The sequence below is a fragment of the Ornithodoros turicata genome, chromosome 1 (assembly GCF_037126465.1).
Source record: "Ornithodoros turicata isolate Travis chromosome 1, ASM3712646v1, whole genome shotgun sequence".
NCBI lineage: Eukaryota > Metazoa > Arthropoda > Arachnida > Ixodida > Argasidae > Ornithodoros > Ornithodoros turicata.
In genome coordinates this window covers 148,818,187-148,844,923 of record NC_088201.1, presented here as the reverse complement: position 1 = coordinate 148,844,923, position 26,737 = coordinate 148,818,187, and the positions used below count along the sequence as shown (strand labels likewise).

General features: G+C 45.2%; 1 protein-coding gene and 1 pseudogene across 1 annotated transcript in view; both read left to right on the top strand.

Annotated features, from left to right (window-relative positions):
• The window catches only part of LOC135370886 (uncharacterized), a 239,408-nt gene that overhangs the window by 154,843 nt on the left and 57,828 nt on the right, over positions 1 to 26,737 (top strand). The gene's annotated exons all lie outside the window — the stretch shown is intronic.
• On the top strand, positions 4,361 to 5,227 carry LOC135379134 (uncharacterized; annotated as a pseudogene).

Here is a 26,737-nt window from a genome sequence, read left to right as displayed (position 1 = left end):
AGAGTTTAAACGACGTTCATGGCAGCCAGTGCCATCAACAGGTAAGGTAACATTTTTTTCTGTTGAACTGAACAAAAATTTTAAAGAAATAAAAATTACGGCATACTGTACACTACGGCATGTTCCGTAAAACGCAGAAAAGAACTAAGTCGTCGTGAAAACATTTTGTGGTTAAACTGCGGAAGCCCTGATATTAAAATATTATAATACCGTAATGCAAATGCTGCTATGCATAACTAGAACAGTGGCAGCAGGCTTTTTTCCTTGTGTTTACATTGAGCTTAACATGACTAAGAAGGTGACAAGAAAAATAGAAAACGTCGCACAAGGGGTCAGGCATGTCAACATGAATCAAGCGAATGGACTGCCGTTGTCGGGCCTCTCTTCCTCCGTCTCGGTCTCAAGCTTCAGCATGGTACCGGCCAATTCTGTGTTGCACCTCCAGCTCTGTGACATCCTTCATTTTGTGCATCCGTGTTTAGGAGTGTATCTGAGACGAAAGAAGTATACACTGTTAGTTTTGACACTAAAAATTTGGAAAGTGACCTCACCAAGGATGCAGGAGCAGACTGTTTGTGCAAGAAAAATCCTTTGACTGCGCCCCTTTAAGGTTTTACTGGAGTGCCAGTGAAAGCTGTACAGCCTTTTCGTCACTATTCTTACGGTCTCCTGAACAGTATTTCGGCCCAAACGTGTGATCACTGTAACCTGCAACATGAGCGCTTGAAATGACTGGCTTTTTTCATTCAAGAATACTGCGCTGTAACTACGTTTAAGGTTCCAATTAACCAACTTCTCCTTCTAATCTGCCTCTAAGAGCGTTCGGATCGAGGCTTGTAGCTCAGTGTCCGGTCGCTATTGAGAAGTTTTGCACGTTCATATAGCTCAGTAATTTTCTTGCTGAGCCAAAGCCGTGCTGATTTCTTCAACTTTCTTTTCGAGACACTCTGTGGAGTTTTTGAACTCCACTAGTAATGTTCCAACGGTACGCCCGAAACCTGTCAACAAAATACCAACCGTCATTCTACGTCGTTCTTAGACGCACAATTTAAAAAAAAGAAATAAAAAGAAAGACAAGAAACGCTAGTCGCATTACCGCAATTATGGTGATGCGATAATACACCCCGTCGTGGTGGCCACTGAGAGCTAGGTCTGATGTACATTTGTTAATTGAATGGCCACTTCAATTAAGTTATGATTATTGGTTCTACACGTCATATTGCAATTGTGACACTGCAACCCAACCTGCACGATACACCCGCATGCTGAGGGGAACGCAACCACTATCGCTGCTTGAGTTAGTGGACCAATTATTTCACCTCCGCGGGCTGCTTGAAACCCAAGTTAGTCAGAAAACACAGCGACAGTGACGTCAACGTGTTCGCCCTCGTTCGTCATCAGAATGAGCTTGTTCTTAGTGGCCGCCAAGTCAGGTGGTATTTTAGAATGAATTGTCAAATGGATTTTGGGGAAATCACATTTGTGCTAATACAATAATTTGTTCTAAATTTTGAGCAGCTAAAACATACTCTGTATACTGGATGCAAAAGGAGAGGATACTGGAACAATTATTAAGCACACTGAGTTACCGTTATTCTTTTGGAATATAAGCCGCGGTAACATGAACCCGACAGAAACGGGTCGAGTTCACTTCACACCTCCTCACATCCATTCTCCCTAGAAGATTGATTAACACGGCGTGATGGGAGAGGATCTGCTACGATAAACCAACTTGACCCGTTTGTCGTGTTCACGTAACCGCGGTATACATAACCGCGGTATCCGCATCCCTCTGTGGCATAGACTGTCCTTGGTGAGAACCTGCTTATGATATTCGAAACGAATTGCCCAAACTACAAACAACTTTATTTCAGGATGATGGGTGAGGAGTTTCACACACGGCGCGATACTCTACCCCATAGCGGGAGGTGAAGCAGGGAATGAAGGAATGGGTCCCGTTACAATGAGGATCGAAGTCCTGTGGCGTCCAAAAAGGCGAAGAGAGCCTTGAGGACGGAGCGTTGGTGAGCTGGATGCGGCCAGAGGCCAATTTTGTGAGGGAGAGGGGACGGGAGTCTAGCTCGATGAGGGAGGCGGAGAGTACGGAGCGGGAAGGGTGGTAGTGTGGGCAATAGAGAAGAATGTGCTCGAGATCTTCAACAGCACCGCAGTGACTGCAGTGGGGAGCGTTAACTTGTCTCAAGCGGTAGCGCCACTGTGCTATGAAGGCCACGTCGAGGTGCATTCGATGAGTAGTACAGATAGGGGATAAGACGCCGGCACCTCCGCCAGCGCAGCGCCACTGTCGCGTCTGGGCCGACTTCACTCGCGTGTTTTTCCCGCGCGTGGCGGGCGGCGCGTGTGCGGGAGGTTGTCCGCGCGCTTATAACATGCCCAGACATGCAAAGGAGAGTCATACACAAAAAGTACATGTTGAAATATATTTATTAAAGCCAATAGTGCTGGGAATTGTGCCAATTGTAATGCCCATTGTGATGTTAATCAGGTGAAGGAGAAAAACTGGTGAATGCCGAAAACCTTCACCATCTGAAACGCAAGAAACACAATACACCATTACCAATTTCGCAGCTTCCATATGGGTATGACTCAATAGCATAAAAGAGGTACCTCTTATCATCATAGGGCATGAGTGCAAGCTTAGTTGTTTCCCCAGTATACATGCATTGGCGCTTACTACATATGGTCCTTTGTGGATGACTTACCTTCACACTATTAAACAAAACATCTTTATAGACATCGTGATGCAATTCCTTACGAGCAATACTTTTCTTAACACCTTTTGCTCTAGCAATTTGACTATCATCACTCAATCGGATAGAATACATTTTCGCTTTCAGAGCAACCACCTCTTCAATTATCCTACCTCCGGTCTCATCCTTGAAGTGTAACAGTGCCCCTTTATTTTTATTGCTATTGGCGACGTGATCGGCCACTTGTGGCTCTGCTGTCGCGGCGCCTCTGACGTCACGGATAGGATCGGAGCGGTGGGTCTCTCCGTCTCTCCGTGCTGTTGGCGTCCCAGAATGGTTGTTTACTGCTGTGTTCCGCGATGTAATACGTATGCTGGGGGAAAAGATGTGAGTGTCCACTACTATCCAACTGACAAAAAGCTCCGGAAGGCGTGGTTAGTAAAGTTAAGGATGGGAAAAGGGATTTCCAAGACGTTTTGTGTTTGCAGCAAGCATTTCAAAGACGATGACTTCGACTACCCCGTCGGCAGCAAAATGTTCGGTGAGTGTTCGAATGGAGCCCTGGATACCGCCACAGTGGCCAGCAGGTCGTATGGTCGTATATTAATTCATAGGGTGGAAGTCACGTCGGCTGGTACGAAGTGCCGTCCCCAGTAAGAACCTTCCTGTTCGTCCCATCGACGCCAAACGGCCGCAGTCGCAGCCTCCAGTGACACGTCAAAGGACGGGTGAGTTCCTCGTACTTACACATCATCTAAGGCATATACATCGTGACGCAGTATTGGCGCACACGCCTGCTTCAACACAGGGCGGACTTCTGTTTGTTTGCAGAGACGACGCAGCCACTTCGGGAGATATTCTTGCCGGACACAACATGGACGCGACTGTAGTGCGTTCTACCACCCAAGGCACTGACCGAAGCTCCACTTGTGCCATGGATGCAGCAGGAAAGAGCAGGGCTCCATGCACAAATGTAGCAGTGACGACCGAGAGCAGCTGCACTGATAATGCAGGCAAATCCTCAGGGATGAGCATAGCAAACCCCGAAGCAACGTATTCTGATGAGACCAATTACCGTAAGTTACCTGTACTACGTCTCGCTACTTCTACAGCCTTTACTACCACTCTGTTATGCGCATGTGTGGTCTTGTTAGTACTTTGAGTGATTTTAGCCACAGGCTTAAATGCTTTTAATGTGCAGTCTTATCAAATTTGCGGGGGACACTAATCAAATAATGCATATTCTCATCATGTACCTTGTAGTGCTGCTTACAACACTTGTCTCATGCACAGTTTATTTATTCATTTGTAATACCCTTAGGGCTGGCACAGCATTGTACAGTTCATTGTTTGTTCTCTTTCAGTGCCCCAGCACGTCGAACCTGCGCACGTTTCGAGTCCATTGAGCAGGTTCCATCAGTGCAAAGTGAGTAGGGTTCTTCGTTTTCGGGTTTTCCGATTTTTCAAATTCGGGGTGGAAGGGGGGGGGGCGCTATGATCCCTCTGGCAGCTTGTTACAATTTTTTTTTTGCTTCTTGTGCTTACAGATTTACAGGAGGAACTTCAGAGCCTTAAGCAAGATGTAGAAGTACAGGCTAACACTATCGGTGAATTGAAGAAGCAACTCATAAGCATATCTACATTGAAAGATGAACAAGCCCCTGTTAGCCATCACTGGAATAGCACACTTCCAAGTGTTTTACAATATCTGCGACCTCGTCACAACTGTTCGAATTAAGCAGTCTAGCAGAGACTTTTCCCTCAGCAACGAAGATGCTGTGCTGCTTACGTTCTTTAAGCTGTACCATAACATCTCATTTGCACTGCTTGGTGTGTTATTTGGCATCCACAGAACGACGGCATCCAACATTTTTAAGGAAATGGTTCCAGTCCTGAGAAGAGTGCTGCAACATGCAGTATCCTGGCCTAGGAAGAAAGCAGTCCTGCAGTGCTTGACAAAATATTTTGATAAGTACTGTCAGACACGTTTGGTTCTGGATTGTACCGAAATAGAGATTGAACAACCAAAAGATCTAAAATCTCGCGTCCTGACGTACAGTCATTACAAGAAAAAACACACTGCAAAATTCCTAGTGAGTGAGACACCGGGTGGCCTAATTAGCTACGTCAGCCAGGCCTATGGAGGTAAAGCCTCAGACACGTACATAACGCGTGAGAGCAAGATCTTTGAGAAGTGCCTCCCGCATATTGACAAGGTGATGGTGGATAAATGATTCTTAATTGACGACCTGTGTGAACAGCATGGTATAGAGCTCGTGAGGCCGCCCTTTTTCATGAAGCAGCTAAGCAGACGCGACGCTGAAAATAATGCTTCGATTGCAAGTGCACGCGTTCATGTTGAGAGAGCGATCCAACGTATAAAGCGGTTCAAAATTCTCCAGCAGAGCTACCCCTTAGAACTACTACCTTGGTTAGATGACATAATTACCATAATTGCTGGTCTTGTAAATATTTCTAAACCGCTTTTTACAAATGACAAGTTGTTGTTTCAGTGAAGTAAATGGAACATGACATATCTTGTTATGAACTGACGGTTGATGAGTGATTTATTTACATTTACTAGACATGTTCTACATGACAAGGAAGAACATAACCTCTAAAGAAGTACTGAAATCTTTCAATAGCATCATTAAACAACTCGATGTCAAACTGCACGTTAAATAACAGGTGCACTTCTGGGCTCTCATATACAAACACGTCAGCTGACTTCGTGTTTGTGATTCCCATCTGCAGCTGTCCTTGGCCATAATAGTGACTAGTACGCTTCAGTGCATTGTCTTCTCTCTGCAACATGTGCACTTTCCTAAATGCAGCAACACTCGACGGACATTTGATTTCTAGTGTGCGTGGAGCACAGCACTTGCACTTTACAAGTCCATCTATTGTGGCCGCGATGAAAGGGTAGTCTTTCATAATCTAGAGCCCACATTCTTTGATCTCCAGGTCTCCGTGGTTGCTCTGCTGGTTTAAGTATTGCTTCTTTGCAGTACACTCCAACTGTAGTCCTCTTTTCGTTGCTGGTGTCTGCACTGTCTGTGTTCGCATGATGGTCTTCAAAAGTGATCGCACATCATGGGGTCCCCATTTAGTTTGAAGTGTTCTTACTCTCGTGTACACTGAGTAGGAAATTGATGCAGTGCTCAATCCAATTCTGTAGTTCTTCCACAACTTGCAAGCACTCTGCTGCCTGGTTAACTCTTCGATTGCAGACAGATCGTCGTCTGTGTACAAGTCCTTCAGCTGACTGTATATCGTACCTATGTCAACTGCAGTGGCGCCATCCTTTTCTTGTGCCTCGTACAGATGTCTCACCACTTCTTTTATGGTACGGTGCAGTGGGTCATGATGTGTCTGGATGCATCCTACTGAAAAGTGCATACGGTGAGCTACAATATGTGAGAAAGATATTTACCTTCAGCATAGCTATCTGAGGAGAGGCAAGGCAGAGGCCCTTCTTGTCTGTGAAGGAAGGCTGCTGATTAGTACGGGAGCCCATTTAATAGGGAGTCGAGGACATCACCTTTCAGCACTGGCATTTCCCTCGTTTTTGCCTGATATGAACCACTGAGTTACAAAGAAAAAAAAAAGAAAAGAAAAGAGTGCACGAAAACAGCAACCTGCAACTTACCCTTTTTTGCACATGGAATATCTACAACTTTACGCGGTACATACCTCTCTTGAACAAATTGCTTCTGTGCTCTTCCCCATTTCTGGGGCATCTCTGTTTGTGACACCACTGCAAACTCCTTTGTTGTGTTGATGTGCAGCAGCACAGCAACTATGTGTTTGCATCTGTAGTTCCTGGAAAAATCAACTTCATAACGTAAAAGCACTAAAAAAAGGACGGACGCAAACACACCCAACACCGACTGCCACGTTCAATAACTTTACCGTACAGTCACATAGAAGCCTGTCCCGATTGGACAGGCGGGTAACACTTGTGTCAGCTTGGAAAGCACTTCAGTATAGTTGTTCAAAGTGGTACTCGGTGTGGCGTACGTTTGTGGTCGTCCTTTTTCAGCGCTTTTACATCATAAAGTTAACCGCAATAATCTGTTGCATATCGGCAGCAAATAAAGGTGTATAACCATAAAGTGATGAGTTATCCTACTCTGGCCTTACCATACACCACAACGCACAACTGAAAGTGGATAAGTGAAACTTTGTACAAGGCACGATACAAAAGTCAAATCCACATCTGCTTCCCTTGTAACTCTTAGGCTTTCCACTCCCTACCCTGCTTTGCATGTGCATGATGCGCGGTCCACAGTTCGTTCCTTGATGGCCACGGTAATCTGGTGAGGGTCCTAGCTCAGTGCTGATGTTTGAAGGACCAGCGCTATTAAGGTCGTGCAGACGCTGTTCCCATGTACAACGCTGCATTCTACCACATGTCCAGCCTCGAAAACTGCCTCGCCTTCAAGCAAACATCGCGACGTCTCAAACTGCTTGTTAACGTACGCGTAGATGCTCGAGAAAGAAAGCGACACTGTAACAAATAAAAACGACACAGTCAAACAAAGCAGACGGCTGCTTCAGTACTTTCCGTTAATTCGTTCAGTCACATGGTGCCATACCCGTGTATCCTTGCCATTCGTCGTTGTTCCCGCCTACCATCCCACATAATCTGAGCAGTACGAAGCAATAATAATGTCAATCTACCAGTGCAACTTCAGTCTGCAACATACAAACAAAATGGATTCGATATTAGCAATATTAGCTAAGCAAATTCTGTACATCTGTCCGTGGTGCATACTGGCGATCCGCGTTTCGCATTGTCGTCTGCTCAGAGTCCTATCCGTGACGTCACTCCTCCGTGTCCGCGCGACGGCTCCACCGCAAGATGTCGGCGCCAATAGAGTGGATGATGGATGGGATAGGATGAAAGATCGAGGTGATCATCTGCAATCTTTTTGATTTCCTCTTCATACTCTGACGTATGAAACACGCCAATGATAGAATCGGTATCCGAATACATGATAGTAATGGGGCAATTCAACTTTTCCAAGAAAGTGCAATAGACCAATTCATACATTATCAACTTACTATAATCAAAAATACAAAATCCAATCTGGAGTGGAAAGCTACATTTTACGTTCCTTTTCTTCATCTCATACAACACACAATTCTCTGACAAAAGTTCAAATGTTCATTTCAATGTACGGGCCAAAGACCGTACCCTGACGAAATTTCAACACTCTATGAATTTTGCTCACTTGCATACCCAACTTGGAATACAGACTCAACAAACGATAATGCACAACATACTCTGTTTTATCATTACAATTGAAAAGTAACTTACCCTGTGCTGCAGATATGTAATTTAACTGGTCTTTTAGAGCCAACTGGTACTCTGACAACCAGCTGTCATCAACCGTTTGCTTCACGGGAGCTAGTGGCAAATACTTGGTCTTCTGGTGTAGCTCCGGTGGGTAGACGACGTCGCATATGTAAATGTAGCCATACTCTGCATCCTGAGGATGGTTAATGATATCCAAACTCGAAAAATCGGATTCGGGCACCCACTCAAATCTTTCGATAGGCAATGGCAATGTTTGGCAGCTGGCATAAAGACTGTTTGCATCCCAATAGGAGTTGTAGCTCCGTGGTTTCTCTGGATCAAAGTTCGCACAATATTTGTTATTGGCAGCGGCATACCTCAATCCTTGCTGGCAAATACCACCTCTAGTAGTTCGATACATGTCTTCATCTGCAAGCAGTTCGATCTCAGCCTTTATATACTTGAGTGCAGTCTGCCAACTGAATCCGGGTAGTCTGACAAAGTGCAGCACTTCCAAGCCATATGTCTTCATAGAAAGCTGTCTAAAATGCTGCATAACATCTAACAGGAGCAGGACATCACATTCCAAATAGATCAAAGTATAATCTTTCAGCGACTTGCAATCAAAATGATCATATGTTTCCCGAGCAAAAGCATAGTCATCATCGCTGATGTGCGTTCCATTCAAATCATCATAGAAACCCTCCTTGGCCGGCAGACATTCTTCATTGTAGACTTGAAAGCTTTTGATCCAAGAATAAGGGTACACACCTTTCCTAGTTAAACGTGCAAAGTCATTACCATACACTTGCTGTAGGCACTTAAATGCTTCGATTCCTTCAGACACTTTCAAACTATCCACCAAGCAAGAAAGGGAACTATTTAGAAATTGAGTGGTGTACGTGAATATGAGATTGCCGTACTCAAAGTTCCGAATCTTCACCGAGCTCGTTGCGATGAGCTCGGGTGGGCGTTTCCACTTCAAAGCATGGAAGCAATGCAATAAGGAGCGGATGTCATACTGAACGTTGTGGATGAGCACTGGAATTTTGCCGTGATTGCTGCAACTGATGTTACATTCGTTACAAATGGTAGCCAAAAAGTTGCTGACACTGCTTTCACGACTGTGATCGTGATGACGAACCTTTTTCCTATCAACGCTAAATAACACAACACTATATTCGCAGTGTGTTGCAGCGACATGTTTACGAGTTTCTTCGTCTGTGAGCTTAACGGGAGCAGGGCAACGACTGATATCAACCACCTTGTTATGAAAACGTAACAGGCAGTCGACACACCTGGAAGCGGCATCGGGGCCTAAATATTTTTCATTTGCAAGTATTTTGGAATCGTACGTTCTGATTAGAATGAAGCAGAAAGAGCTCATGCCATGCTGGTCAAAGGGAGGAACAGGGGGAGTTGGTGATAGTTCATGTCGCTACAATGCAGCACTGAGACGGGACGAAGGGCGGTTAAAACAATGAGACAAACGTATCTGCAAACGTTCGTCTCCTTGTTTTAACCGCCCTTCGTCCCGTCTCAGTGCTGCATTGTAGCGACATGAACTATCACCAATTCCTCCTCTTTCTCCCTTTGATCAACTATATTTCCTGTACTAGGGGTACTCCTTATGTCACTAACAACCTCATTCCAATATTGCAGATACGTTTGTCTCATTGTTTTAACCGCCCTTCGTCCCGTCTCAGTGCTGCATGGTAGCGACACGAACTATCACCAACCCCCCCTCTTCCTCCCTTTGACAACTATATTTCCTATACTAGGGGTACTCCTTATGTCACTAACAACCTCATTCCAATATTGCAGATACGTTTGTCTCATTGTTTTAACCGCCCTTCGTCCCGTCTCAGTGCTGCATTGTAGCGACATCAACTATCACCAACTCCCCCTCTTCCTCCTTTTGATCAACTATATTTGCTGTACTAGGGGTACTCCTTATGTCACTAACAACCTCATTCCAATATTGCAGATACGTTTGTCTCATTGTTTTAACCGCCCTTCGTCCCGTCTCAGTACTGCATTGTAGCGACATGAACTATCACCAACTCCCCCTCTTCCTCCCTTTGATCAACTATATTTCCTGTACTACGGGTACTCCTTGTGTCACTAACAACCTCATTCCAATATTGCAGATACGTTTATCTCATTGTTTTAACCGCCCTTCATCCCGTCTCAGTGCTGCATTGTAGCGACGTGAACTATCACCAACTCCCCCTCTTCCTCCCTTTGATCAACTAGATTTCCTGTACTAGGGGTACTCCTTATGTCACTAACAACCTCATTCCAATATTGCAGATACGTTTGTCTCATTGTTTTAACCGCCCTTCGTCCCGTCTCAGTGCTGCATTGTAGCGACATGAACTATCACCAACTCCCCCTCTTCCTCCTTTTGATCAACTATATTTCCTGTACTACGGGTACTCCTTGTGTCACTAACAACCTCATTCTAATATTGCAGATACGTTTATCTCATTGTTTTAACCGCCCTTCATCCCGTCTCAGTGCTGCATTGTAGCGACGTGAACTATCACCAACTCCCCCTCTTCCTCCCTTTGATCAACTATATTTCCTGTACTAGGGGTACTCCTTATGTCACTAACAACCTCATTCCAATATTGCAGATACGTTTGTCTCATTGTTTTAACCGCCCTTCGTCCCGTCTCAGTGCTGCATTGTAGCGACATGAACTATCACCAACTCCCCCTCTTCCTCCTTTTGATCAACTATATTTCCTGTACTACGGGTACTCCTTGTGTCACTAACAACCTCATTCCAATATTGCAGATACGTTTATCTCATTGTTTTAACCGCCCTTCATCCCGTCTCAGTGCTGCATTGTAGCGACGTGAACTATCACCAACTCCCCCTCTTCCTCCCTTTGATCAACTATATTTCCTGTACTAGGGGTACTCCTTGTGTCACTAACAACCTCATTCCAATATTGCAGATACGTTTGTCTCATTGTTTTAACCGCCCTTCGTCCCGTCTCAGTGCTGCATTGTAGCGACATGAACTATCACCAACTCCCCCTCTTCCTCCTTTTGATCAACTATATTTCCTGTACTACGGGTACTCCTTGTGTCACTAACAACCTCATTCCAATATTGCAGATACGTTTATCTCATTGTTTTAACCGCCCTTCATCCCGTCTCAGTGCTGCATTGTAGCGACGTGAACTATCACCAACTCCCCCTCTTCCTCCCTTTGATCAACTATATTTCCTGTACTAGGGGTACTCCTTATGTCACTAACAACCTCATTCCAATATTGCAGATACGTTTGTCTCATTGTTTTAACCGCCCTTCGTCCCGTCTCAGTGCTGCATGGTAGCGACGTGAACTATCACCAACTCCCCCTCTTCCTCCCTTTGATCAACTATATTTCCTGTAGTAGGGGTACTCCTTATGTCACTAACAACCTCATTCCAATATTGCAGATACGTTTGTCTCATTGTTTTAACCGCCCTTCGTCCCGTCTCAGTGCTGCATTGTAGCGACATGAACTATCACCAACTCCCCCTCTTTCTCCCTTTGATCAACTATATTTCCTGTACTAGGGGTACTCCTTATGCCACTAACAACCTCATTCCAATATTTCAGATACGTTTGTCTCATTGTTTTAACCGCCCTTCGTCCCGTCTCAGTGCTGCATTGTAGCGACATGAACTATCACCAACTCCCCCTCTTCCTCCCTTTGATCAACTATATTTCCTGTACTAGGGGTACTCCTTGTGTCACTAACAACCTCATTCCAATATTGCAGATACGTTTGTCTCATTGTTTTAACCGCCCTTCGTCCCGTCTCAGTGCTGCATTGTAGCGACGTGAACTATCACCAACTCCCCCTCTTCCTCCCTTTGATCAACTATATTTCCTGTACTAGGGGTACTCCTTGTGTCACTAACAACCTCATTCCAATATTGCAGATACGTTTGTCTCATTGTTTTAACCGCCCTTCGTCCCGTCTCAGTGCTGCATTGTAGCGACGTGAACTATCACCAACTCCCCCTCTTCCTCCCTTTGATCAACTATATTTTCTGTACTAGGGGTACTCCTTATGTCACTAACAACCTCATTCCAATATTGCAGATACGTTTGTCTCATTGTTTTAACCGCCCTTCGTCCCGTCTCAGTGCTGCATTGTAGCGACATGAACTATCACCAACTCCCCCTCTTTCTCCCTTTGATCATCTATATTTCCTGTACTAGGGGTACTCCTTATGTCACTAACAACCTCATTCCAATATTGCAGATACGTTTGTCTCATTGTTTTAACCGCCCTTCGTCCCGTCACAGTGCTGCATTGTAGCGACATGAACTATCACCAACTCCCCCTCTTCCTCCCTTTGATCAAGTATATTTCCTGTACTAGGGGTACTCCTTGTGTCACTAACAACCTCATTCCAATATTGCAGATACGTTTGTCTCATTGTTTTAACCGCCCTTCGTCCCGTCTCAGTGCTGCATTGTAGCGACATGAACTCATAACATGCTTCTGCACGGCACTTTTCACATTCGTGTCAGGATCGAGGACAGACTCTGTATCGAATCCGATAATATTTGGAAATGCAAACATGTGACCGAACTTGTCAAATTTTAGAATATTCTTACGTGGCGCTGCGAACTCCAACAATAGCTCCTCAAAATTCTTGCACACTCTCCTATGTGACACTAGGTTTTCCTGTGTTCTAAATCCCCTCGTACACTTTTCACAAAAATCTAGTTTTGCAAACCATCAAGGTAGCGAAATTCTTTATCCCCAAAAAGTGATTGTCAAAATCCAATAACTGCACTTTATTGTCAAATGCGAGGCGCGGAACACGAGAAGTGTGGATACTCCCATCATGATATGAGTACACATACACTTCAATTTGGTTCCGTTCTTCAAATTCTGCAATCTCCGAATACGATAGCGGACCGTCGGGCCACCATTTGACTCTACCCGCGGGATTCGACTCGAGATCAACCAGATACTTGCGATATCGTTTACAATCATTTCCGTGTGTTTTTTGATGATACAATAGAGCTAAAGTTTTATATTTCAAACACTCGTTGTCGGGACATTTTATGTTTGTGAGAGTATTGATTCTTTTTTTCAATTCAGCAGGAATAACAGTGTCACAGCCAATCATCTTTTTTTTTTTTTTTAATCCTGTTTATGTTCGATTCGATTTCAGACACGTCCCGGGAGACGTAATCGCTACCTTCACCCTCATAATTTTCCAGGTAACGCGCTAACTCGGTAATCATTTCGTTTAGCGCAACCATTGTATCCGCGATATAATGGACGAACGCGACAACTCCTTTACTCGTAATCAGATCTATGTCTCTCGAACGTAAGAGGTCGTGTCCAATAATGCCTCCAGTGGGGAATACCGCTTCACCCATGCACATGTGGCAATAGTGCTCGGATATGACGTTCCCTATACGGAAGGGCAACTTAAACACACCTCTTGTGTCTAGTGCCTCATCAGTGATGCCGACCAACTTCGTACGTTCGTCTCGCGAAAGCTCGAAAGATGTTTCCCAGCCGAGGTCGATCCTGTAGAGTGTCGACGCTTTGACCTACCTTCAACGTGGCCTTCTTGACCCCCATTTATCATCTGTGAGGCGGGAATGAAGAAAAAGGATGTCCTGGGTCGCCAAGTGTGGAAGGAAGGTGACCGGGCCGTGGCTCACTCCAAGAACATCTTCATCCGCCAGACTCTTGTAATAAGGATGCGACAGTCGGAGTAGCAACAAATACAAACGTTTAATGATGATGAGACGTATATACAGGCATGCATAATAATTTAGGATGGTAAGGTGCCGAATAGGTCGTCGTAGGACGTTCTATGAATGACGACTGACGATTACGACGTGGCGCACCGCCGTTAAATACTACGGTGGCGCCACTAACACACATTGACGATGGGCATGTCAGCTGACGATGACAATGACGCTGACACGACCCCTTCTAATAAAAATGAAATGTCCTCATTTCATGGTCAGTCTTGAGGTACTAAACACTTGATAACCAAAAAATGATAATCATCGTGACATTCTGTCTTTCTCAGTTTTAAACAATGCATCCCGACTCTTACCAGGGCCCTTGGCAGAATAAGGACATTGAGAAAAGAGAACAGACAGAATTCCTCGAAGTTACAACGTATATGCTAAGTGTGGCAAATCCATACCCGCTACAAAAGAAAAAATCTCCCGATTTTGAGTACAGTGAAATATACAGGAAAATTGTGAAGTGTACAGAAGATTAACAGTTGTGACAAGAATATGTGCGCGACAAAATCTGACAGTGAACACGATACCAAAAATGAAGTACTGATACAAACACTCCAAGCATGATATACGAGAGCAGGAGTCAGGGAAATCAAGCAGGGAAAATTGTCAAGCCAAAGTTGTTCGTTCATGAGACGAAGCGTCCTTCGCTCATGAAACGTCTGTTTACATTTGTCGAGGCGTCCCACCACAAATGCAAACTCTCAATTTCAAGTCGTACTAGGCAAATTACAAGACTAGACTAAAGTTGGAGTGATAAGAACTAAGTCGAAGTGACTGGCCATTGCGAAAGAGTAAATGTTACGCAAGTCTGCACTATAAAAATCGTAAAACGTAACGTGAGGATAGCGGTAACAATAGATCTAAGCAGAACTAGACACTGGCATTAATAGCGATAAAGATATACGTCTCAACATACCTTAAAGTTCTTGTCTGAAGTGAAGATAATTACGAACACATCACTATAACGTTTCGCGTTTCGTGCGAAGTCTCTTCAAAATCGTTGATCACTGAACGAAGTTTCTTTTCGGTGAAGAGGAAAGTCCTTGTTGATAGAAGACGAAGAGGTACAGTTCCTAGATTTTGAGCTTTTCGCTATCCCGTAACGCTCGCTAAACGCTCGTGCTCCCCGGTTAACGGCCAATGCGCGTGACGGAATGAGCGCGCAAATTTTGAAAAATAGCTATAACGATCGCTATGTGCACATCAAGATTGAGCCCCAAGAAGTACATAGCGACGAAGATGAGGCCGGATCAGCTGATTACAGGGCACTGATGTTGCGTTTGCTGAAGACCAGTCAAATGTTCGTGAAGGTGACCACGGATACGATGAATCGTAAGGTGAAGTTCGCATCGCTTGAGCAGGCTTTGCTGTATGAAGACACTCGTGGTCCTTGCGTGGATCACTTGAAGATGACAACGGCGATGGCGATGAACGGCTGGACGATATATGTCCCAAGCAGTGTGATAGTCCAGGAAATGAGCTGAATTGGCTCAAAAATAACACATCAGGGGAAGTTGTCTGAATATTAATGGCATGTGCTTGGAAGACATGTTACGACAACGAGACATGCTACGCTTACTTCGAAACACCAAGCCATCACTAAAGATAGCATTCCGGAACTCTAGCCATGGAAGCTCAATATATTCCGTTGCAACTAACTGAAGAGTTACAAGTGAAATGCAGGTTAAGTTTTCGACAGGAAAACTTAAATGGCTACAAGAGAGCTAGAGAACGGCCTCGAAAGTCACTCGAGGAAGGCACGTTCTAGAATGTTAGACTAAGCAACTATTAGTCCTAACTGAAGAAAGGGGTTTAACTCTCGCGCGGGAGAAATCTGTACGTTCTACACCGCTAAAGAAAGTTAGAAAGACATGAGTAAGACATGACGGCTGCCTAGACTGAAGCAAGCCATCAGGACACTAGTCTCGTGAGAGAGAACGCTAGTGACTTTACTGAATAGGACAATGGCAGACCTTGACAAGGTTACCGTGACTGTTTGTTGCTGGAGGACGAATCCAATACGAATTGCATAACAACGTCGAAGGACCAGAAGATGAAAAACACGCCTTCGGTTCAAGCACCCAAGCTGAAGGAGCTATCCGAGTACCTCGTACCATGCCTCAACAAGTGTAAAGAAAACTGACTATGCCTCTGCTGACAAAGGCCATGGACTGCGCTGATAAACGATCTTGCCTTTGAACTCTCAAGACTTCACTCCGAAGATTGCCGATCCTGTCGACTGCGCCATGTGAGGCGGGAATGAAGAAAAAGGATGTCCTGGGTCGTCAAGTGTGGAAGGAAGGTGACCGGGCCGTGGCTCACTCCAAGAACATCTTCATCCGCCAAACTCTTGTAATAAGGATGCGGCAGTCGGAGTAGCAACAAATACAAACGTTTAATGATGATGAGACGTATATACAGGCATGCATAATAATTTAGAATGGTAAGGTGCCGAATAGGTCGTCGTAGGACGTTCTATGAATGACGACTGACGATTACGACGTGGCGCACCGCCGTTAAATACTACGGTGGCGCCACTAACACACATTGACGATGGGCATGTCAGCTGACGATGACAATGACGCTGACACATCGGGACTTCGCGTCCCTCTATACGTACAACTCCTTTACTCGTAATCAGATCTATATCTCTCGAACGTAAGAGGTCGTGTCCAATAATGCCTGCAGTGGGGAATACCGCTTCATCCGTGCACACGTGGCAATAGTGCTCGAATGTGACGTTCCCTATACGGAAGAGCAACTTAAACACACCTCTTGTGTCTAGTGCCTCACCAGTGATGCCGACCACTTTGTACGTTCGTCTCGCGAAAGCTCGAAAGACTTTTCCAGCCGGGGTCGATCCTGTAGAGTGTCAACGCTTTGACCAGCGTAACCCGGGATCCCGTGTCTATAGACATGCAACCTTTTGGCCTCCAACTTCACATGTAATGATTGGACTTGTTTCTGTATAACCTGTCCACCTTGATATGAACCGCCTCTTCGTAGTGGTCTTGCGTAAAGGCTGGCACTAGTTTCCGGGACTAGTACCTGATACGTGCCTGGTTTGGGGAGACGGTTGTCGCGTTGGTTCTGGCTCGCTGTCTGCGGCTGATCCAGTTCCTAGGCCTGTCCTGACACTCCCGAGCGAAGTGCCCGAAGTTGAAGCACCACAATTGAAGCACGGTCGTTCTCGACTACAGTGCTGCAGTTGTTGTCGTGGCCCCGTTTGTCTGTCCTGCCTCATCTCGGTGGTCAACTCTGCGAGCATCCGCTCCGACTGCTCTAGCCGGTGTTTCATGTCCTCCGTCTGTTCTGAATTAGTCACAACAGGCCGTACGGCCAGTTGCTCTACTCTCATCTTCTAATTTTTCTCTTCCTTTGCCACAACCTCTATTGCTTCCCGAAATGAAGACGGGTCGCGTGATAGCACAAGTCGTCTTATAGGGTCCCGCAAGCCTGTAAAGTACCTCGTGAGTAACTGACGGTACAACAACTCTCGAGCCACAGAATTATTCTGTTCAGAGCCTTCTCCACTAAAATTATCCAACGTATCGTAGCCAAGTGCACGGAGGCGGCTAGCAAATGACCTCACTCCTTCTCCATCTAACTCTTTCGCCTTCAGGAACCGCTCCATTTTAGAGCTTCGAGTGTCGGTATCACATTGGTCCAGCACTAACGTTTTAAACTCTGCGTACGTCTTTGCATTGGACAACTCCCTGTCTCGCCAGGCAAAGTCATCAGCCTCGCCCACCATCTTGCATCTTGCGACACCTATGAGCTGTACATCATTCCATCCGCCCATGACCTCTACTTTCTCTAATGTGCGTAAGAAATCTTTTGCTCTGATGCCTTTGCCATCTCCCGTTAACATAGGAACCATATTTCCTAAAGCCAGAACACTGGCCCCTACGGCGCTCGCATCAACTGCCTGCAAGTCCCCGGCGCCATTAGACGCTCCTCCTTCGGGTAAGGGCATGATGTCTTACCCTATAACTCCGCAAAATCCCACCGCTGCCACCAATTGAGACGACCCTCTGCTGAGGTCACTGTAAATACTAACTGGGTTTATACGGAGCGAAGGAGAAGAGCCAAACACGCACAACAATTACAACCCGTTTAATCAAAGGAATAAGTGCAAGAAAGTTTCAGCCGAGAAACATGGGATTCGAGAATGGATCTCACCAATGTCATGTCCTCAGGATCCCAATTTCACCTCACACATAGAGTCGATGGCGCTGTTGGTCCTCTTCTGTTCTTTTCTTCACTGTCGTATCCGTGTGTCTCGTCGTTCTTAACCTCCTCCTGGTGTTAGGGACCACGTCTAGGTTTCCGCTAGTCTTCTCGTGTTCTACTCCCTCCTCTTTCTTTTCTTCCTCTCAGGTCTTTTTCCTTGTCTTTTCCCATTAGAGTCTCTTCATCACAGTCAATCTCACTGCGTCACGCCGCCTCACGCTTCACGACTAGTCGCGGTACGGCGCTGTCGACTGCACCACACGCATCTGCTACACTAGCGGTCCAAGAACTCTGCCCGCCTCGCCTTCCACCAAGCTTCCATACAAGACACAGGTAGCTCGTCCAGATGCAGTCAGGAGGCCCCGGGACCAAGTTTCCACCGGGGACACGCACGGGGGCCACAATGAGTTTTGCTCCGGGCCTCCCCGTGCTTCACGATGGTGCTCCCCGCAGTCTCAATTGGCGACAACACTACGAGCCCAGCGCTCACGAACCGCTCGCGGTTCTGTCGCCCCTCTCTGAATTACTTCGGCCTACCTGCCTAATTCACACCCCTCCTGGAACCCGCCCGGTCAGCGCTTGCTCGCACCGCAGCGCTTGCTACTGCGCTTTCTGTACAAGAAGCCAAGTCCAGCTATCCCTAAGTCCGCGTGTCGCCGCTCTTTCTCCTCTTCACGTATCGATGCGGACCTCAACCGCTACACCGCTCCGCGTCTGAGGGGGGACTGATGTGGCGGCTGTTGGACGAGACGTGCCTCTGCTGGGCTGGCTTGCCCCACTGCGCTTGCCAGCCAGTTCTAGCGTGAGGCCACGGCCATCTGCCCACTGGTACATTCCTCATGTAGAGGGACACCACCGCCTCTACAATCTCATTAAAAGTGACCGCTACAACTTCCTCTGTACGGCAAGAAGATAGGTCCTGAACCACAGGCGGAGAGTTTTCAATCTGCCGGAGGGGGCTGAGCACAACTCCCCCCCTCCCTTTTCATGCACAGAGGTCGGGTAGGTTGTCGGGAACTCCGTGACGTTGTGAGGTAAATTTTTACAGGGTTTTCATGATGACTCGCATGAAACACGCGATTCTTTGGATATCACATTATTCGCTGGCACGTTGGTCGAGTTTTGCCTTCGCTTAGTTTAGTTAAATATACGCTGAAGTGTAAGCTCTAGAAAACCATAGCGCAAGAAAACAGCGACTCGGGGTTCGTTATGATTGCCTAAGGTATTGTCGAGATCCAGAAGTGACTCCTAACGTTCGTACTTCGGCCATTATTCAAATGACTTCAGCAAGAAACCTGGAAAAATAACAACCTTTTTGGTAACCCGGCATGCATCACATGTGAGAAAGACGACCACAATCAGCTGAGCTGCGGATGAGCTCGCTCCTATAAGTCGATTTCAAGTTCATGAGTTAAACGTTGCGTGGACGTGAGAGCGCGACCGGCCACCATGCTCTACGTTTTGGACGCTACAATGCAGAAGCAACCATCCGCTTACAACGTGAACTGCGTTGTAATTACTCATAAAAAACGCGCATTTGAAGGGATAGCATGATTTGCTCATAATATTCCTTGTGAGTGTGAAAGCATCACTACCGGTTCTCGTGACTATCACTTCAAGACGCCGCGAATGAAAGACTCTGAGAAACACCCACTAACAATACATACTAACGCGCTGATAATAATAAAAACTACACAGTTAACTAAAAAAGGGCTGGGAAAAAAGCGGCATGCTCATATCCGGCCGCAGGACGCGGCTTGTGAAACCTACATGGGCACGCGATCTGTTCGAGGGCCTCACTGCACTGTTAAAAAAGACCGTAAATTTACGGAACGCCGCCCACGGAACCAGAGCTTCTCTTTTTCATTGCAGCTCCAATTCCGTAGCGGCACATGAACCGTTGCTATCCCGTCGTCTTTTCCAGGAATGAGTAGAGCAATATCGCTGAAAATGAAATATTTTGTTCAGACCACGTCACGATTATACTAGCAGAAATATGGAAGACGATACATGTCTTCAGCGAAGCACATATTTACCGTTTTTAAACGAACCAACAGTGATATCGCAATATTCGGGCCTAACGTTTTGCGCGGATGAATGTGGCAGGCTCAAGGACACAAGGACACCGGCGTCTCGCCGTCAGCGAGTGCGCAGCGCGGAGCAATACGGCATTGTCACCTGAGCCGCTAACTGGAAGCCCGCGAAATTCTTTCCTCGTAGATGCATGAGACGCTCCGTGAAGTTTTAAGTGTTTGGAAGTGCATCTAGTGTTTGGTCTTTGGCCGACTGTACACGCCGCAAAAACACCCGCAAAGCGAAGGTGAGTTCAGTCAAATACGAGTCAAATACGAGCACCACTTGTAAGCATGGTTGCAAAAATTGTTTCGTTGCATACGCGTCTCAGCAACGGTGTGCAACAGCAGGAAATCAGTGTCTGTGTGTGTCACTGTGTGTAGATCATGAGTAGAAACGTAAAGAGTTGCCTAACGTTCAGTCGTGCAGGGGGAGGCTACTGAAATAATTTGTGTTTTGCTGTGATCTCGCACAAAACATTTATAAATGTTGTGACTCTATTTCCCCCCCTTGGAGCTGGAGTAATCGGAATTCCTCTGTTGTGGAATGTTCGCCTGAAAGTGTCCCAATCTCCAAAGTGGATATCATTCCGATATGGCCTGTTATACTTTCCATTGAAATCTGTTGCATTTGCACTATAGGAAGGCCTCCTGTTTGCAAAATTCCGATCCTCTACAGTTTGCAATTCATCAAAGAGGTCACATTTCACAGTCTTTCCAAACAAATGTACCTTTCACTAGTCTTAGCGGCATCAAAATTTTCACCAGTAACGGTTTCATGCTCGCACAGCTGAAGGCTGTTTATAAATGGATCCCTTTTTTGCACTCTCTTGGTAGGTGATATACGGGTGTACTTTGTTGCTGCAGAAATTTTCTTCTCGTCGAGCTCTTTTCGACCATCTGCTATCACATGAAGATTTTGCAAGTGGTGTTCCTTGTACCATAGAGGGACGTAATGCTGCTTCCAAGAACTATAGAACCAATTCCTCCATGAGTGATCTTGACGAAACGCCAACACATTCAACACAAAAAGTATTGTCTTGAAAGTTTCGTTCTGTGGCTTCTTGCAGCCAGCCGTGTGGACAGTGAAGAAGCAGATATTGCACGCTGAAAACATCACCTCATCACAGATGCATCGTGCACTGTGAGTTGACAGTCCCTTCTTGTGTGCTTCGACAATCACTATTCTTGGGACTCAACATACAACAGGACACTATCTTGTGGTCTCCAGAGACGAGTACAACCTGCGCTATGGGAAACCGGTACACATCTTTGTGGAAACTGGCCCTGAGGTGATGCCAATTTTTCTTTTTCGCATAACACCATCAAGCTTTCTACCAGACCTCAGGCTATACCATCTTGAATCTCAGAGACAAGTGTATATTGTTGTGTGCGACCCTCAGAGTTAATGGACAGTCATCCATATTCAGCTTATGAAGTAATAAACTCTGTTGTTGTCTCCCTCAGAATATCGCTGCTCAGCCATGATTATGGAGGTGTATATAGTCTGTTTAACCAAATTTTTGCAAAATATATACGCTACTTCCGGTTTTGCTTAATAACTTCGTTTTCTGACACAGAAAGTTCCATATGAGAGGTACATATCTTTCCCTGTGCATGCTACAGTTGTTGCTATATGTGTGTGGTTTTCAGAGCTTGCTCAATGCTGCTTCTTGTTCTCTTTCTTTCTTGTTTACTAGACGTTTCTGAAGATCAGGAGTAGAGATCACAAAACGAAAAACTTTGTGTCTGTAAAATGTCTTGAGGAGCTAATCAGAGTTGCTGTGGGTCATGGAATTTGTCAGGAAGGCAACATACAGGTATGCCACTTTTGTTATAACGTTTATAACGCTCGTATGAGCTTCAATTGCATTGTTGTTCTAAAAATCTTTGTAACACCAGTTATTTCTTTCTAGGTGTATTTAATGGATGAGTTATCACTTCGCTCTATGGTTGCTGGTGATGAGAAATGCCTCGATGACATTTTCATTGTTAAAAATGGACTATGGAAACAAGGTATAGTGCATACGTCTCCAGATGCCACTTTGCCCTCTTGCTTGGGGCTTTAAGTGCCATTTTTGTTTTGCTTTCCTGTTTAGATCAGTCAACATGTGTGAGTGCACCTTCACCAATCCCACAAATGCCTCTGCTCTCACGAATTTATTACCCTTGGGAGAGCCTCAGCAAGACAGTACTTGATGCATTGGAAGCAGACAATGTTCTGCTTCCCTCTCAACGACAGGAAGTGGCACACATGGCAGCGTCATGGCCCTGCATATCCATTGAAGGTGGAAGGCACTCCTGATATTTATTCACAGGTATATTTGCTGTTTGCATGGGTTACCTGGATAGAGTACAGCAGATATAAAAAAAATGTTGTGACATGCATTGAAATGTTGTAGGAGAGCATATCACATACTGGTAAAATATAGCATTTTGAAACTCATGTGATGTAGTAGAGTAACAAAAAACTGGTTTGGAAGTTTAGATGGTGCTCTAGCTTAGATTATCTGCGGGCCTGTCTTGCAAGAACCCTCCTTATATTATACTACATATTTACTCAGCTGGTACGATACATACTGCAGTAAATACAGCAGGCGTTGTAACACATATGTATAGCAGAGGCCATATCAACTGCTAACCTTTCAGAGACATTCATATGCTTCACATATGGTGATGTCTCTGCCATGCTGAACTATGCTCATAAGCATGTTTCACGGATGAAAAAAAAATCCTATCTATGTGCTCAGAAATTTGTTGTGCCACTTGCAGTGGTGGACGTGTAGTGTTCTTCATAAACTTATTTGGAATAGTTGGTAGAGAAATGGAGTGTTTGTCCTGATCATTACACCATGTGAAACTAAGAATATTTCATGCAATTATTTTGAATACTCATAAGTAAATTTTATTAATTGGTTGTGATTTTAGGCACCTGGTTGGTGTCATTGAGAACGAAGGGAGCCAGCAGGCATAAAAAAATCAAGATGGCTACATACATAAATGCGTGAGGCAACGATGGCTGCAGATGAATATAGCAAGAAGTGGGAACATGTAAGTTGTAAATGCTTCCTACGAGCATATTACATTTCTTTATTCATCAAATAAATTAATTTGTTGTGGAAGTATTATGACTAAGGAGGCTCAGTAACACTTTCTTTTCTTTTCAGCTCATGTGATACATAGCGGTCAAATGTTCCGCCACATGCACAAGTTATTTGTAGTATTTTCAGTAATTTCCAAAATAAAGGGTTATTATTGAAAAGCTATCCTCTCTGGACACACAAAACATGAGAATTGAACAATTAACAATGAAACAAAATCTCTGGACATCTCGCATTAAACAAAGGAAAACAACAGGAAACCAGCTAGCATCATGGTCGACAGCATTTATCCCTGTTTTAAAGCGAAATCATCGTTTCATTACTGCACATGGCCCCGTCATTATAATTAGTGAATTGCTGCTGTAATGAAGAGGCACATCACGAGTACAGTTTCCTATACTTACTGATATATAGCAGTACCTTGCCCAAACGGCACTTCAGCCGTGATGATGTACTATTTACTGAGTGGTAGCCGTTGGCAGTTCACAACAGACTCAACACCGTTTTTCTCAGTTACGGGTGCATTCCTGTACATTCACCGTCTACCATCAGAGCCGTAACGGAAGACTACGGGGACTTGGCTGGCATCAACGGATAGCAGCATTCGGTCCCGTTTTGAAACGGAATATTTTCTTACAGTGAGGGCGCCGTCTCGTGCGGCCCTCGGGTAACCATGTGGGGCATAAAAAATATTTTCTCGCCCTTATGTAAAAGTACCTACTCAATTTTTATATGCGTTAGTATAAATATTGATCTGTCATCTCCATCTATTTGGATTTTTCTCGGCCGAACGCTCCATTTTCAAAAATGGCGTTCAAATTGGCCATCTTTGCCAAAAGTGCGACATTTAGGATTAAATGTAGCAAAACGTATTATGTGCTCGGCCTTCAAAACATGTGATTTTCAAGTATGGAAGGTCCAAAATGTGCTAATTTTTTTGGTCCTTCCAGATTGTGTGAAACGTGCCCTTAGCAAGGCGCAAAGTTGTAAGAAATAGCCCCAAAAATCAGCCCTGTTTCGCTGGCCGAAAATGGAACACGAGGGAAGAACTTGATATTGGGATAATGATAGGGCCATGCTCTTTCATTCTATGTCACTAAAGTCCACCTAGACGCAAAACCCTGCTGGATAGATCACTTCATTCGCAACATGGTTTTCGTGATTCTGACGAACTTTGACACCGCCTAAATCGACAATGGTTCAACCTAGTGCCGTAAAACTCGGGAAAATAGCTTTATTTGCAGTAAGGAGCCCACGATTATTTTTTGAACTAAAAGTGCAGGGCGTCGAGCATGACCTCTGGATGATTTGGCCTGGAATGACCCTGTTGTGTTCGCGTGGCGATTTCAGAGCCTGGTTTGAATGCGCAGTTTCTGCAGAACATGCTGCCCTAGCTGAATCAACGGTAGCGAGCTTATTGTCACATAAATATTAATTATGATGACAATTATACCAGCTTGGTGCAGCGTTGTAGAATGCGAAGAAATGTAAAACAGCTTCGTCAAAACGGGACAGCGGCGACGAATTCTTCTACCCGTGGCCAATAGCGGCGAGGAGCTCCTTTTCTCGGCGGAGACGACTCGCCGAGAGCCTCGTCACTGTTTCGTGCGTACGTGTACTCTCTCTCTTCACGCTTTCAGACGCTGGTGGCTTCTTGGCGGTGCGTCCGCGCTGTTCGTAGGCTTCATTTGTTCATTTGTTCGCATTGCTTCATAGGCAAGGGTTGTGTTGAATGCCAAGAATAGAGGTACGTTGATGTACGTCTTCAGATATTGATACTAGGGGCCCATAATGCGGTGGCGCGTAGTGTTGTCATGAGTGAGGGCAGTGATGTAGCTTCATCCAGAGCGCTAGCAAGTGGGACAAAAAGATGGACACTGCTTGGTGGAGTGTGTAACCGTTGTCCTGCTTGTGTCCTTTATTCATTTATTGTAAACGCGCGCGCATGAGGAGACATGTGGTAGGACCGGTAGTGTGATACAACGCTGCTGGTAGTACCAAGCTCTCAAATTTTCCACGACTCTGTGGCCTTCCCTTCCCAAAAGTAACATAAAGCACTCTAATCGTTCAGTGCAGTCAGATAATAGGGTACTGGTTCCCTTTGCTCAGTCCAAACGTTTTCGAAAAATATGAACGTGTTGTTCAGCGCAAAACAACATAAATTTGGCTAATTATTAGATGAAGGTATTTCACAAAAACTCAGAGAATGCCATAGTGTGACTCGAACCTATGTGTCTTCCATTGCGTGAGTGGTTTATTGATAGCGTATTTCTAATAAGCGTTCTATCTGAACTCGGATTTTTGGGTGTTGATGTTGATGTTGGCGGAGAAAAAAATAATAGGGAGAGGTTCAATTCGTTGGGTGGGTGTCTACTCGCACCCTCATACTGGCTGTTCCAATTTCTCTTTGAGACGCAGTTTTAATTTGGGTAGCTCGTTAATTAATCGGAAAAAAATTCATCTTGCACTCATGCTTTCTTATTCGCTTTTTTAGAGAAAGAAAAAGAAATATTCATGCGGGCTCCATTGTTCCACAAAATATTTGTTGACGCGTTGAAGATACAGCGTAAGTGGCGGAAGTTCCAGCGTTCGTCGCACATACCTCTCGAATATCTCACATCAAAGACAACCTGCGAATGACGTACCCTTACAGCTATACTCACGTTCTCAATCAAAAAGAACGAAGAGCGGAGGTGTTGGAAGGTGCATGCAACGGGTTTCAACTTCCGACTTCATTGCTGTTGAGGACCGTGCGTTCCTTGCTATTGAAGCACTAGTGTGGACCCAATCTATTCGATTGTAATTGCTCTCATAAGTTGGGTCCCATCCAGAGGTAGGAAGTAACATTATCGGTAATAAATTACGTCGGCGTAACGAGTTACAGCACTGCATAATATTTTGGGTACAGTTATGCGTCATATGATATTACTGATTATTTGAGCTCATTGTACAGACAGTGTCTAATGCTAACAGACAAAAATTGTGTCGTGTCGGGGCAAGCAAAATCCGTCGATTCCCCCCCCCCCCCCCCCGAACCTGCCTTTCACGGTTCTCCGGATACGCCTACATGTTTCCAGATGGTGTCATCGCTCTCTTTCTCCTGTTACGCTTCTTCTTTTTTTTTCCCGGACAACAGCGAATGAACAACGGCATTTCTGTCTTGTCTTGAAGAACAACTATGTCGGCGCTGCAATAAATATTGTATATACCTTATGCATATCTGCACAAATTCACTAGCACCGATTTGGGAAATACTGATACGGGTGAGTAGTACGAATGGCGAGAGCCAACACTGCAGGGCCTTATTAGAGACTTCCTGGTTAATGTAATGCCCGAGTAGTGACATCGATTTGTTTATTTTATTTCAGGGGGGTCAAACTCGCTCAAAGAAGCCTTACCACAGCGTTCCCATCTGGTGAGCTTAAATAATTATATCTGGTGTAGGTTTGCAAAAGCGGTGGAATTGATCTTTTCTACCGGCATTTGAGGGAGTGCCAGTTTCAGCAAATACACGGAACCTAGC